Source organism: Lampetra fluviatilis, chromosome 48, assembly GCF_964198595.1.
Source record: "Lampetra fluviatilis chromosome 48, kcLamFluv1.1, whole genome shotgun sequence".
NCBI classification, from domain to species: Eukaryota; Metazoa; Chordata; class Hyperoartia; order Petromyzontiformes; family Petromyzontidae; genus Lampetra; species Lampetra fluviatilis.
This window is the reverse complement of record NC_136322.1, coordinates 9870122-9882777: the sequence shown is the minus strand read 5'-3', so window position 1 is coordinate 9882777 and position 12656 is coordinate 9870122.

Sequence of the window (12656 nt, the reverse complement as noted above, 5' to 3'; positions counted from 1 at the left end):
CCACGTGTGTCTCCCCCCCTGTGTGTGTCTCCCCGTGTCTCACCCCCCTGTGTGTGTCTCCACGTGTGTCTCCCCCCCTGTGTGTGTCTCCCCGTGTCTCACCCCCCACGTGTCTCACCCCCTGTGTGTGTCTCCACGTGTCTCCCCCCCTGTGTGTCTCCCTGTGTGTCTCCCCCCCTGTGTGTGTCTCCACGTGTCTCACCCCCCTGTGTGTGTCTCCACGTGTGTCTCCCCCCCTGTGTGTGTCTCCCCGTGTCTCACCCCCCTGTGTGTCTCCCTGTGTGTCTCCACGTGTCTCACCCCCCTGTGTGTCTCCCTGTGTGTCTCCACGTGTCTCACCCCCTGTGTGTGTCTCCACGTGTGTCTCACCCGCGTTTCACCGAGACGCCACCCCCAGTGCCCGTGGCCCAGCCCAGGCGGTACAGCAGGCGGCACAAGTCGCGGATCAACGTACGGGGCTCGTCGTCATCATCATCATCCACCACCTCCACCTCATCATCCTCCACCTTCACCTCCACCACCTTCACCTCATCATCATCATCGTCGTCGTCGTGATCATCATTCTTGACGAGTCTCGTTCGATGTTTCCCCACCTGCTGCTGCTGCTGCTCCTGCTGCTCGCTCATGATGCCGCCTGTGCCTCTGTGTGTGTCCCTCTGTGTCTGTGTGTGTCTCTCTGTGTGTGTGTCCCTCTGTGTCTGTCTCTGTGTGTGTGTGTCTGTCTCTGTGTGTGTGTCTGTCTCTGTGTCTGTGTGTGTCTCTCTGTGTGTGTGTGTGTCTCTGTGTGTGTGTCTCTGTGTGTGTGTCCCTCTGTGTCTGTGTGTGTCCCTCTGTGTCTGTCTCTGTGTGTGTGTGTCTGTCTCTGTGTGTGTGTCTCTCTGTGTCTGTGTGTGTCTCTCTGTGTGTGTGTGTCTGTGTGTCTCTGTGTCTCTCTCTCTGTGTCTCTCTCTATATCTCTCTGTGTGTCTCTCCCTGTGTCTCTCTCTGTGTGTCTCTCCCTGTGTCTCTGTGTCTCCCTGTGTCTCTCTGTGTCTCTCTCCCTGTGTCTCTGTCTCTCTCTCTCTGTCTTTCTCCCTGTGTCTCTGTGTGTCTCTCCCTGTGTCTCTGTCTCTGTGTCTCTCTCTGTGTCTCCCTGTGTCTCTCTCTGTGTCTCCCTGTGTCTCTGTGTCTCTCTCTCTGTGTGTCTGTGTCTCTCTCTGTCTCCCTGTGTCTCTGTGTCTCTCTCTGTGTCTCTCTCTGTGTCTCTCTCTCTATGTCTCTGTGTCTCTCTCTCTGTCTCCCTGTGTCTCTCTCTGTGTCTCTCTCTCTATGTCTCTGTGTCTCTCTCTGTGTGTCTGTGTCTCTCTCTGTGTCTCCCTGTGTCTCTCTCTGTGTCTCCCTGTGTCTCTGTGTCTCTCTCTCTGTGTGTCTGTGTCTCTCTCTGTCTCCCTGTGTCTCTCTCTGTGTCTCTCTCTCTGTGTCTCTGTGTCTCTCTCTGTGTGTCTGTGTCTCTCTCTGTGTCTCTCTGTGTCTCTCTCTGTGTCTCTCTCCGTGTCTCTGTGTCTCTCTCTGTGTCTCTCTGTGTCTCTCTCTGTGTCTCTCTCTCTGTCTCCTTGTGTCTCTCTCTGTGTCTCTCTCTCTATGTCTCTGTGTCTCTCTCTGTGTCTCTCTGTGTCTCTCTCTGTGTCTCCCTGTGTCTCTGTGTCTCTCTCTGTGTCTCCCTGTGTCTCTCTCTGTCTCTGTGTCTCTCTCTGTCTCCCTGTGTCTCTCTCTGTGTCTCTGTGTCTCTCTCTGTCTCCCTGTGTCTCTGTGTCTCTCTCTGTGTGTCTGTGTCTCTCTCTGTCTCCCTGTGTCTCTGTGTCTCTCTCTGTGTGTCTGTGTCTCTCTCTGTCTCCCTGTGTCTCTCTCTGTGTCTCTCTCTCTATGTCTCTGTGTCTCTCTCTGTGTGTCTGTGTCTCTCTCTGTGTCTCTCTGTGTCTCTCTCTGTGTCTCTCTCCGTGTCTCTGTGTCTCTCTCTGTGTCTCTCTGTGTCTCTCTCTGTGTCTCTCTCTCTGTCTCCTTGTGTCTCTCTCTGTGTCTCTCTCTCTATGTCTCTGTGTCTCTCTCTGTGTCTCTCTGTGTCTCTCTCTGTGTCTCCCTGTGTCTCTGTGTCTCTCTCTGTCTCCCTGTGTCTCTCTCTGTGTCTCTGTGTCTCTCTCTGTCTCCCTGTGTCTCTCTCTGTGTCTCTGTGTCTCTCTCTGTGTGTCTGTGTCTCTCTCTGTCTCCCTGTGTCTCTGTGTCTCTCTCTCTATGTCTGTGTCTCTCTCTGTGTCTCCCTGTGTCTCTGTGTCTCTCTCTGTGTGTCTGTCTCTCTCTGTCTCCCTGTGTCTCTGCGTCTCTCTCCGTGTCTCTGTCTCTCCCTGTGTGTGTCTCTCCACACGTGCCACCCGCGGCTGCTTTTCCCTCGTCACCGATTGGCTCCGTCGCTGTCACGTGAGCTCCGCGAGCCACGCCCCCGGTTGCGGGGGGGAGGGGCCGTCTATTGCGCATGCGCAGACGACGCCGCCAAAACGAAATGGTGAGCGGAAGTAGCGTCACGTTTCCGCCGAGGTCACGTGACCAGGCCTCCCCCCCCACTCTCAATATTTATATTATTTTACCGAACCGGTTACGTTCTAACGCTAATTACGTGAATCCACTTGGATATTTAGTGCACTAAATGGATGTTGTGTTAAACCGTAGTTTTGAAAAATGTGCTTACGATGTCGCATTTAAATTGGGCTGCCCATAGTGTTGAGAGATGAGTGGTAATATTGCTACCTTCGTCCCTGAGCGCAAAGGCAAAGGTACTATCCCACGCCCGTATAGCCTCTAAGCAGACCGTAGGGGCAAGTGCTGCTAGAAGCTGCAGCAGCAGCAGCAGCTGTGAAGGCTGCCAGCACTGTGAGTGGGTGGGTGAGTGGGTGAGTGAGTGAGCGAGTGAGTGAGCGGGTGAGCAGGTGAGCGGGTGAGTGGGATGTTGAGTGAGTAATTTGGTGAGTGGGCGGGTGAGTGAGTGGGTGGGTGAGTGAGTGAGTGGGTGAGTGAGTGAGTGGGTGGGTGAGTGAGTGAGTGAGTGGGTGGGTGAGTGAGTGAGTGGGTGAGTGAGTGGGTGGGTGAGTGAGTGAGCGGGTGAGCAGGTGAGCGGGTGAGTGGGATGTTGAGTGAGTAATTTGGTGAGTGAGTGGGCGGGTGAGTAAATGGGTGAGTGAGTGTTTGGGTGAGTGAGTGGGTGGGTGAGTGAGTGAGTGAGCGGGTGAGTGAGCGGGTGAATGAGCGGGTGAGTAAGTGGGTGAGTGAGTGAGTGAGTGGGTGAGTGAGTGGGTGAGTGAGTGAGTGGGTGGGTGAGTGAGCGGGTGAGTGAGCGGGTGAGTAAGTGGGTGAGTGAGTGGGTGAGTGAGTGAACGGGTGAGTGAGTGGGTGAGTGAGTGAGCGGGTGAGTGGGTGAGTGAATGAGTGGGTGGGTGGGTGAGTGAGTGAGCGGGTGAGTGAGTGAGTGAGTGGGTGAGTGAGTGGGTGAGTGAGTGGGTGAGTGAGTCATTGCGTGAATGAGTGAGTGGGTGAGTGAGTGGGTGAGTGGGTGAGTGAGTGGGTGAGTGAGTAATTGGGTGAATGAGTGGGTGAATGAGTGGGTGAGTGAGTGGGTGAGTGAGTAATTGGGTGAATGAGTGGGTGGGTGAGTGAGTGAGTGGGTGGGTGGGTGAGTGAGTGAGTGGGTGAGTGAGTGGGTGAGTGAGTAATTGCGTGAATGAGTGAGTGAGTGGGTGAGTAGGTGAGTAAGTGGGTGAGTGGTGGGTGGTGAGTGAGTGGGTGGGTGAGTGAGTGGGTGGGTGAGTGAGTGAGTGAGTAGGTGAGTAAGTGGGTGAGTGGGTGGGTGAGTGAGTGGGTGGGTGAGCAGGTGAGCGGGTGAGCAGGTGAGCGGGTGAGTGGGATGTTGAGTGAGTGAGTAATTTGGTGAGTGAGTGGGTGAGTGAGTGGGGCGGGTGAGTAAATGGGTGAGTGAGTGTTTGGGTGAGTGAGTGAGTGGGTGAGCGGGTGAGTGAGCGGGTGAGTGAGCGAGTGGGTGAGTGAGCGGGTGAGTAAGTGGGTGAGTGAGTGAGTGGGTGAGTGAGTGGGTGAGTGAGTGAGTGGGTGGGTGAGTGAGCGGGTGAATGAGCGGGTGAGTAAGTGGGTGAGTAAGTGGGTGAGTGAGTGGGTGAGTGAGTGAACGGGTGAGTGAGCGGGTGGGTGAGCGAGTGGGTGAGTGAGTGAGTGAGTGAGCGGGTGAGTGAGTGAGTGGGTGAGTGAGTGGGTGAGTGAGTGAGTGGGTGAGTGAGTAATTGCGTGAGTGGGTGAGTGAGTGAGTGGGTGAGTGGGTGAGTGGGTGGGTGGGTGGGTGAGTGAGTGTTTGGGTGAGTGAGTGAGCAGGTGAGCGGGTGAGTGAGATGTTGAGTGAGTGATTGGGTGGATGGGTGAGTGAGTGAGTAATTTGGTGAGTGAGTGGGTGGGTGAGTGAGCGGGTGAGTGAGCGAGTGGGTGAGTGAGCGGGTGAGTAAGTGGGTGAGTGAGTGAGTGGGTAAGTGAGTGGGTGAGTGAGATGGTGAGTGAGTTGGTGAGTGGGTGAGATGGTGAGTGAGTGAGTGGGTGAGTGAGTGGGTGAGTGAGTGGGTGAGTGAGTAATTGCGTGAATGAGTGAGTGGGTGAGTGAGTGGGTGAGTGAGTAATTACGTGAATGAGTGAGTGAGTAATTGGGTGAATGAGTAAGTGGGTGAGTAAGTGGGTGAGTGAGTGGGTGAGTGAGTAATTGATGAGTGAGTGGGTGAGTGAGTAATTGGGTGAATGAGTGAGTGGGTGAGTAAGTGGGTGAGTGAGTGGGTGAGTGAGTGGGTGAGTGATTGGGTGGATTGGTGAGTGAGTGAGCGGGTGAGTGGGTGGGTGAGTGAGCGGGTAAGTGAGCGGGTGAGTGAGCGAGTGGGTGAGCGGGTGAGTAAGTGGGTGAGTGAGCGGGTGAGTGAGTGGGTGAGTGAGCGGGTGAGTGAGCGGGTGAGTGAGCGGGTGAGTGAGTGAGTAATTGGGTGAGTGAGTGGGTGAGTGAGTGGGTGAGTGAGTGAGCGGGTGAGTGAGCGGGTGAGTGAGCGGGTGAGTGAGCGGGTGAGTAAGTGGGTGAGTGAGTGGGTGAGTGAGTGGGTGGGTGAGTGAGCGGGTGAGTGAGCGGGTGAGTGAGCGGGTGAGTGAGCGGGTGAGTGAGTGAGTGGGTGAGTGAGTGGGTGAGTGAGTAATTGCGTGAATGAGTGAGTGGGTGAGTGAGTAATTGGGTGAATGAGTGAGCGGGTGAGCGATTGAGTAAGTGGGTGAGTGAGTGGGTGAGTGAGTGGGTGAGTAAGTGGGTGAGTGAGTAATTGGGTGAGTGAGTGAGTGAGTGGGTGAGTGAGTAATTGGGTGAGTGAGTGAGTAAGTGGGTGAGTGGCTAGCCAACATCACGCCCGGCTATCCGCCTTTGTCTCTCCCCCACCCCCCACAGTGGCGAGTCCACTCTCGGGGTAGATTCCAAACTCAATGGTGCCCCAGGTTATAGGTGAACGCAGAAGCGCGCTAACCACTGCGCCACCGCTCTCTGCCACACGCCCCCACCCCTCTAGCCCCCTTTCTCCCCTGTAGCCCCCTCCCCCACCCCTCTAGCCCCTCCCCCACCCCTCTAGCCCCTCCCACCGATTCTAGCCCCTCCCCCCCTCTATCCCCCACCCCTCTAGCCCCCTCCCCCACCCCTCTAGCCCCTCCCCCACCCCTCTAGCCCCTCCCCCACCCCTCTAGCCCCTCCCACCGATTCTAGCCCCTCCCCCCCCTCTATCCCCCACCCCTCTAGCCCCCTCCCCCACCCCTCTAGCCCCTCCCCCCACCCCCTCTAGCCCCCTCCCCCACCCCTCTAGCCCCTCCCCCACCCCTCTAGCCCCTCCCACCGATTCTAGCCCCTCCCACCGATTCTAGCCCCCACCCCCTCTACCCCCCTCTCCCCTAGCCCCTCCCCTTCTATGCCCCTCCCCTTTTCTAACCCCTCCCCCCTCTAGCCCCCTCCCCCCCTCTAGCCCCCACCCCCACCCCTCTAGCCCCTCCCCCCCTCTATCCCCCTCTAGCCCCCTCCTCCTCCAGCCCCCAACCCCCCTCCCCCTCTAGCCCCCCCCCTTCCCCCCCTAGCCCCCCCACCCCCCCCCCCCAATGTGACGTCACTGCCCGCGAGGGGAGGGGGTGGACACGTGACCCGCGATTGTGCTGAGTCGATGTCGCTGCGCGGCGCGGTCACGTGGTCAATGCAGCTTCACAGCTGCGGGAGATCCACGTTGCTATGGCGGGGCCCGGACGGTCAAAGCTGTGGGGGGGAAGCTGTGGGGGGGGGGGGGGGTGAACCGGGTTGATGGTGATGATGGTGGTGATGGTGATGGTGATGATGGTGGTGGTGGTGGTAATGATGATGGTGGTGATGGTGGTGATGGTGATGATGGTGATGATGGTGATGATGGTGGTGATGATGGTGGTGATGGTGGTGATGGTGGTGATGGTGGTGGTGATGGTGGTGGTGATGATGGTGATGATGATGGTGGTGGTGATGATGATGGTGATGATGATGATGATGGTGGTGATGGTGATGATGGTGGTGATGATGATGGTGGTGATGGTGGTGATGATGATGGTGGTGATGGTGGTGATGGTGATGGTGGTGATGATGATGGTGGTGATGGTGATGATGGTGGTGATGGTGATGATGGTGATGGTGGTGATGGTGATGGTGGTGATGATGGTGGTGATGGTGATGATGGTGATGATGGTGATGATGGTGGTGATGGTGGTGATGGTGATGATGGTGGTGATGATGATGGTGATGATGATGATGGTGGTGATGGTGATGATGATGATGATGGTGGTGATGATGATGGTGGTGATGGTGTTGGTGGTGGTGATGGTGGTGGTGATGGTGGTGATGGTGATGATGGTGATGATGGTGGTGGTGATGGTGATGATGGTGGTGTTGGTGTTGGTGGTGATGATGGTGATGATGATGATGGTGATGATGATGGTGATGATGGTGGTGGTGGTGATGGTGGTGGTGATGATGGTGGTGGTGATGATAGTGATGATGGTGGTGATGGTGATGATGGTGGTGATGATGATGGTGGTGGTGGTGATGGTGTTGGTGGTGGTGATGGTGGTGGTGATGCTGGTGATGATGATGATGGTGATGATGATGGTGGTGATGGTGTTGGTGGTGGTGGTGATGGTGGTGATGGTGGTGATGATAGTGGTGATGGTGGTGATGGTGATGATGGTGGTGGTGGTGATGGTGGTGATGATGGTGATGGTGGTGATGGTGGTGATGGTGGTGGTGATGGTGATGATGGTGGTGGTGATGGTTGTGATGGTGGTGGTTGGTGATGGTGGTGATGGTGGGTGATGGATGGTGATGGTGATGATGTGGTGATGGTGATGATGGTTGGTGATTGATGATGATGGTGGTGATGGTGATGATGGTGGTGATGATGATGGTGGTGATGGTGATGATGGTGATGGTGGTGATGATGATTGATGTGGTGATGGTGGTGGTGATGGTGGTGGATAATGATGGTGATGGTGGTGATGGTGGTGGTGGTGATGGTGGTGATGGTGATGATGGTGGTGGTGATGGTGGTGATTGTGATGATGGTGGTGATGATGATGATGGTGGTGATGGTGGTGATGATGATGATGGTGGTGATGGTGATGATGATGGTGGTGATGGTGATGGTGGTGGTGATGGTGGTGGTGATGGTGGTGATGGTGGTGATGGTGATGATGGTGGTGGTGATGGTGTTGGTGGTGGTGATGGTGGTGATGGTGGTGATGATGGTGGTGATGGTGGTGATGGTGATGATGGTGGTGGTGGTGATGGTGGTGATGATGGTGATGGTGGTGGTGATGGTGGTGGTGATGGTGGTGATGGTGGTGGTGGTGATGGTGGTGGTGGTGGTGATGGTGATGATGGTGGTGGTGATGGTGGTGATGGTGGTGGTGGTGGTGATGGTGGTGATGGTGGTGATGATGGTGATGGTGATGATGGTGGTGATGATGATGATGATGGTGGTGATGGTGATGATGGTGGTGATGATGATGGTGGTGATGATGATGATGGTGGTGATGGTGATGGTGGTGATGATGATGATGATGGTGGTGGTGATGGTGGTGATGATGATGGTGATGGTGGTGATGGTGGTGGTGGTGGTGATGATGGTGGTGGTGGTGATGATGGTGGTGATGGTGGTGATGATGGTGGTGATGGTGATGATGGTGGTGGTGGTGGTGATGGTGATGATGGTGGTGATGATGGTGATGATGGTGGTGATGATGATGATGGTGGTGATGATGGTGGTGGTGATGGTGATGATGATGATGATGGTGGTGATGATGATGGTGGTGATGATGATGGTGATGATGATGGTGGTGGTGATGATGGTGGTGATGGTGGTGATGGTGGTGATGGTGATGATAGTGGTGGTGGTGATGATGGTGGTGATGGTGATGATGGTGGTGATTGATGGTGATGATGGTGGTGATGATGATGATGGTGGTGGTGGTGGTGGTGATGGTGGTGATGATGATGATGGTGGTGGTGGTGGTGATGGTGGTGGTGATGGTGGTGGTGATGATGATGCTGATGGTGGTGGTGATGATGGTGGTGATAGTGATGATGGTGGTGATGGTGGTGGTGATGGTGATGATGGTGATGATGGTGGTGATGGTGATGGTGGTGGAGGTGATGGTGGTGATGATGGTGGTGGTGATAGTGATGATGATGATGGTGGTGATGATGATGGTGATGATGATGGTGATGATGATGGTGATGATGGTGGTGATGGTGGTGGTGATGGTGGTGATGATGATGATGATGGTAGTGGTGATGATAATGATGGTGGTGATGGTGATGATGGTGGTGGTGATGATGATGGTGGTGATGATGGTGATGATGGTGGTGATGATGATGATGATGGTGGTGGTGGTGATGATGGTGGTGATGATGATGATGGTGGTGGTGGTGGTGGTGATGGTGGTGGTGATGGTGGTGGTGATGGTGGTGATGGTGGTGGTGGTGGTGGTGGTGATGATGGTGGTGGTGGTGATGGTGGTGGTGATGATGATGGTGGTGATGGTGGTGATGATAGTGGTGGTGGTGATGATGGTGATGATGATGGTGGTGGTAGTGGTGGTGGTGATGGGTGATGATGATGGTGGTGGTGATGATGGTGATGATGGTGGTGATGATAGTGATGGTAGCGATGATGGTGATGATGGTGGTGATGATAGTGATGGTGGTGATGATGGTGGTGATGATGGTAGTGGTGGTGATGGTGGTGATGGTGGTGATGATGATGATGGTGGTGATGATGATGATGGTGATGATGATGGTAGTGGTGGTGATGATGATGGTGGTGATGATGATGATGGTAGTGGTGATGATAATGATGGTGGTGATGGTGATGATGATGATGGTGGTAGTGATGATGATGGTGATGACGGTGATGACGGTGATGGTGATGATGGTGGTAGTGATGATGATGGTGGTGATGGTGATGATGATGGTGGTATTGGTGATGATGGTGGTGTTGATAATGGTAGTGATGATGGTGGTGGTAGTGATGATGATGGTGGTAGTGATGATGATGGTGGTGATGGTGATGATGATGGTGGTATTGGTGATGATGGTGGTGTTGATAATGGTAGTGATGATGGTGGTGGTAGTGATGATGATGGTGGTAGTGATGATGATGGTGGTGATGGTGATGATGATGGTGGTATTGGTGATGATGGTGGTGTTGATAATGGTAGTGATGATGGTGGTGGTAGTGATGATGATGGTGGTAGTGATGATGATGGTGATAGTGATGATGATGGTGGTGGTGTTGATGGTGATGATGATGGTGGTGTTGATGATGGTGATGATGGTGGTGATGGTGATGATGGTGGTGGTGGGGATGGTGGAGGTGATAGTGGTGATGGTGGTGGTGATGGTGGGGATGGTGGTGGTGATGGTGAGGATGGTGGTGATGATGATGGTAGTGATGATGATGGTGGTAGTGATGATGGTGGTAGTGGTGATGATGGTGGTGGTAGTGATGATGATGGTGGTAGTGATGATGATGGTGGTAGTGATGATGATGATGGTGGTAGTGATGATGGTAGTGATGATGATGGTAGTGATGATGATAGTAGTGATGATGATGGTAGTGATGATGGTAGTGATGATGGTGGTAGTGATGATGATGGTGGTAGTGATGATGATGATGGTGGTAGTGATGATGGTAGTGATGATGGTGGTAGTGATGATGATAGTAGTGATGATGATGGTAGTGATGATGGTAGTGATGATGGTGGTGGTAGTGATGATGATGGTGGTAGTGATGATGATGATGGTGGTAGTGATGATGGTAGTGATGATGATGGTAGTGATGGTGGTAGTAATGATGATGGTAGTGGTGATGATGGTAGTGATGACGATGGTGGTATTGGTGATGATGGTGGTATTGGTGATGATGGTGGTATTGGTGATGACGGTGGTATTGGTGATGATGGTGGTAGTGGTGATGATGATGATGATGGTAGTGATGATGATGGTGGTAGTGGTGATGATGATGATGATGGTAGTCGCAGTAGCAGCGATGATGTAATGAAATCCGCACTCCAAAAAACCCAACACACACGGACACACACACAGACACACACACAGACACACACACACAGACGCGCACACACACTGACGCGCACACACACAGACACACACAGACACACACACACAGACACACACTCACACAGACACAAATACAGACACACACACACACACAGACACACACACAGACACACACACAGACACACACACACAGACGCGCACACACACTGACGCGCACACACACAGACACACACAGACACACACACACAGACACACACTCACACAGACACACAGACACAAATACAGACACACACACACACACAGACACACACACAGACACACACAGATACAAGCGACGCATAGACCCCCACACACTCACACTCACCCCCACATACTCACACACACACTCACCCCCACACACACACCCCCACACACACTCACCCCCATACACACACCCCCACACACACTCACTCCCACACACTCACCCACGTAATCACCCACACACACTCACCCACACACACTCACCCACACACACTCACCCACACACACTCACCCACACACACTCACCCCCCCACACACACTCCCCCACACACACTCACCCCACACACACTCACCCCCCCACACACACTCACCCCCACTCACACACACCCCCCCACCACCCCCCCCCCACAACCCCCCACCACCCCTCCCCTCCACCTAGCCCCTCCCCTCGCCTCGCCGCATCAGCATCATCATCGCTGCTTGCAACATCAGCATCGCAGCCTCCACCACCACCACTAACCAGCCATCACCACCACCACCATCATCATCACCCTGCAGATGCCAGTCGTGATGTACCTTCTCACCACTCGTCCTCGGCTCCTATCGCCCTCCGAGACGACGTTTCTTACCGTCTGAGGAATCTCCCTCGATCCTCTGTCCATCACTCAGTCACTGCACCTCTCGCTCGCTCTCTCGCTCTCTCGCTCGCTCGCTCGCTCCTATCGTCTGCTCTGCGTGATCGTTCATCCTTGCGTCCGTGCGTAGGTCTCTCTCTCTGTCTCTCTGCTCTTTCTGTGTCTCTCTCTGTGTCTCTGTGTGTGTCTCTGTGTGTCTCTGTGTGTCTCTGTGTGTCTCTGTGCGTCTCTGTCTCTCTGCGTCTCTCTCTGTGTGTCTCTGCGTGTGTCTCTGTGTGTCTCTGTGTCTCTGTGTGTCTCTGTGCGTCTCTGTCTCTCTGCGTCTCTCTCTGTGTGTGTCTCTGCGTCTCTGTGTGTCTCTGCGTCTCTGTGTGTCTCTGCGTCTCTCTCTCTGTGTGTCTCTGCGTCTCTGTGTGTCTCTGTGCGTCTCTCTCTCTCTGTGTCTCTGTGTGTCTCTCTCTCCTGCCCTCTCTGTGTCTCTCTGTCTCTCTGTGTGTGTCTCGGTGTCTCTTCGTCTCTGTGTCTCTCTGTGTCTCTGTGTGTCTCTCTGCGTCTCTGTGTCTCTCCCTGTCTCTGTGTGTGTCTCTCTCTCCTGCCCTCTCTGTGTCTCTGTGTGTGTGTCTCTCTCTGTCTCTGTGTCTCTCTCTGTGTCTCTCTGTCTCTGTGTCTCTCTCTGCGTCTCTGTGTCTCTCTGCGTCTCTGCCCCTGCGTCTCTCTGCGTCTCTCCCCCTGCGTCGCTCTCTCACCCCTCCCACCAATCACCGTCCTCTGCGCAATAGAGTGCCTGCCTGCAAGCTCGCTCGCTCGCTCGCTCTCTCGCTCGATCTCTCTCGCTCTCTGCATCTCTCCTCTGGATCTCTCTCCTCTGGAGATCTCTCTCCTCTGAAGATCTCTCCTCTGAAGATCTCTCCTCTGAAGATCTCTCCTCTGAAGATCTCTCCTCTGAATCTCTCTCCTCTGGATCTCTCTCCTCTGAAGATCTCTCCTCTGAAGATCTCTCCTCTGAAGATCTCTCCTCTGGATCTCTCTCCTCTGAAGATCTCTCCTCTGAATCTCTCTCTGAATCTCTCTGCATCTCTCCTCTGAATCTCTCTCCT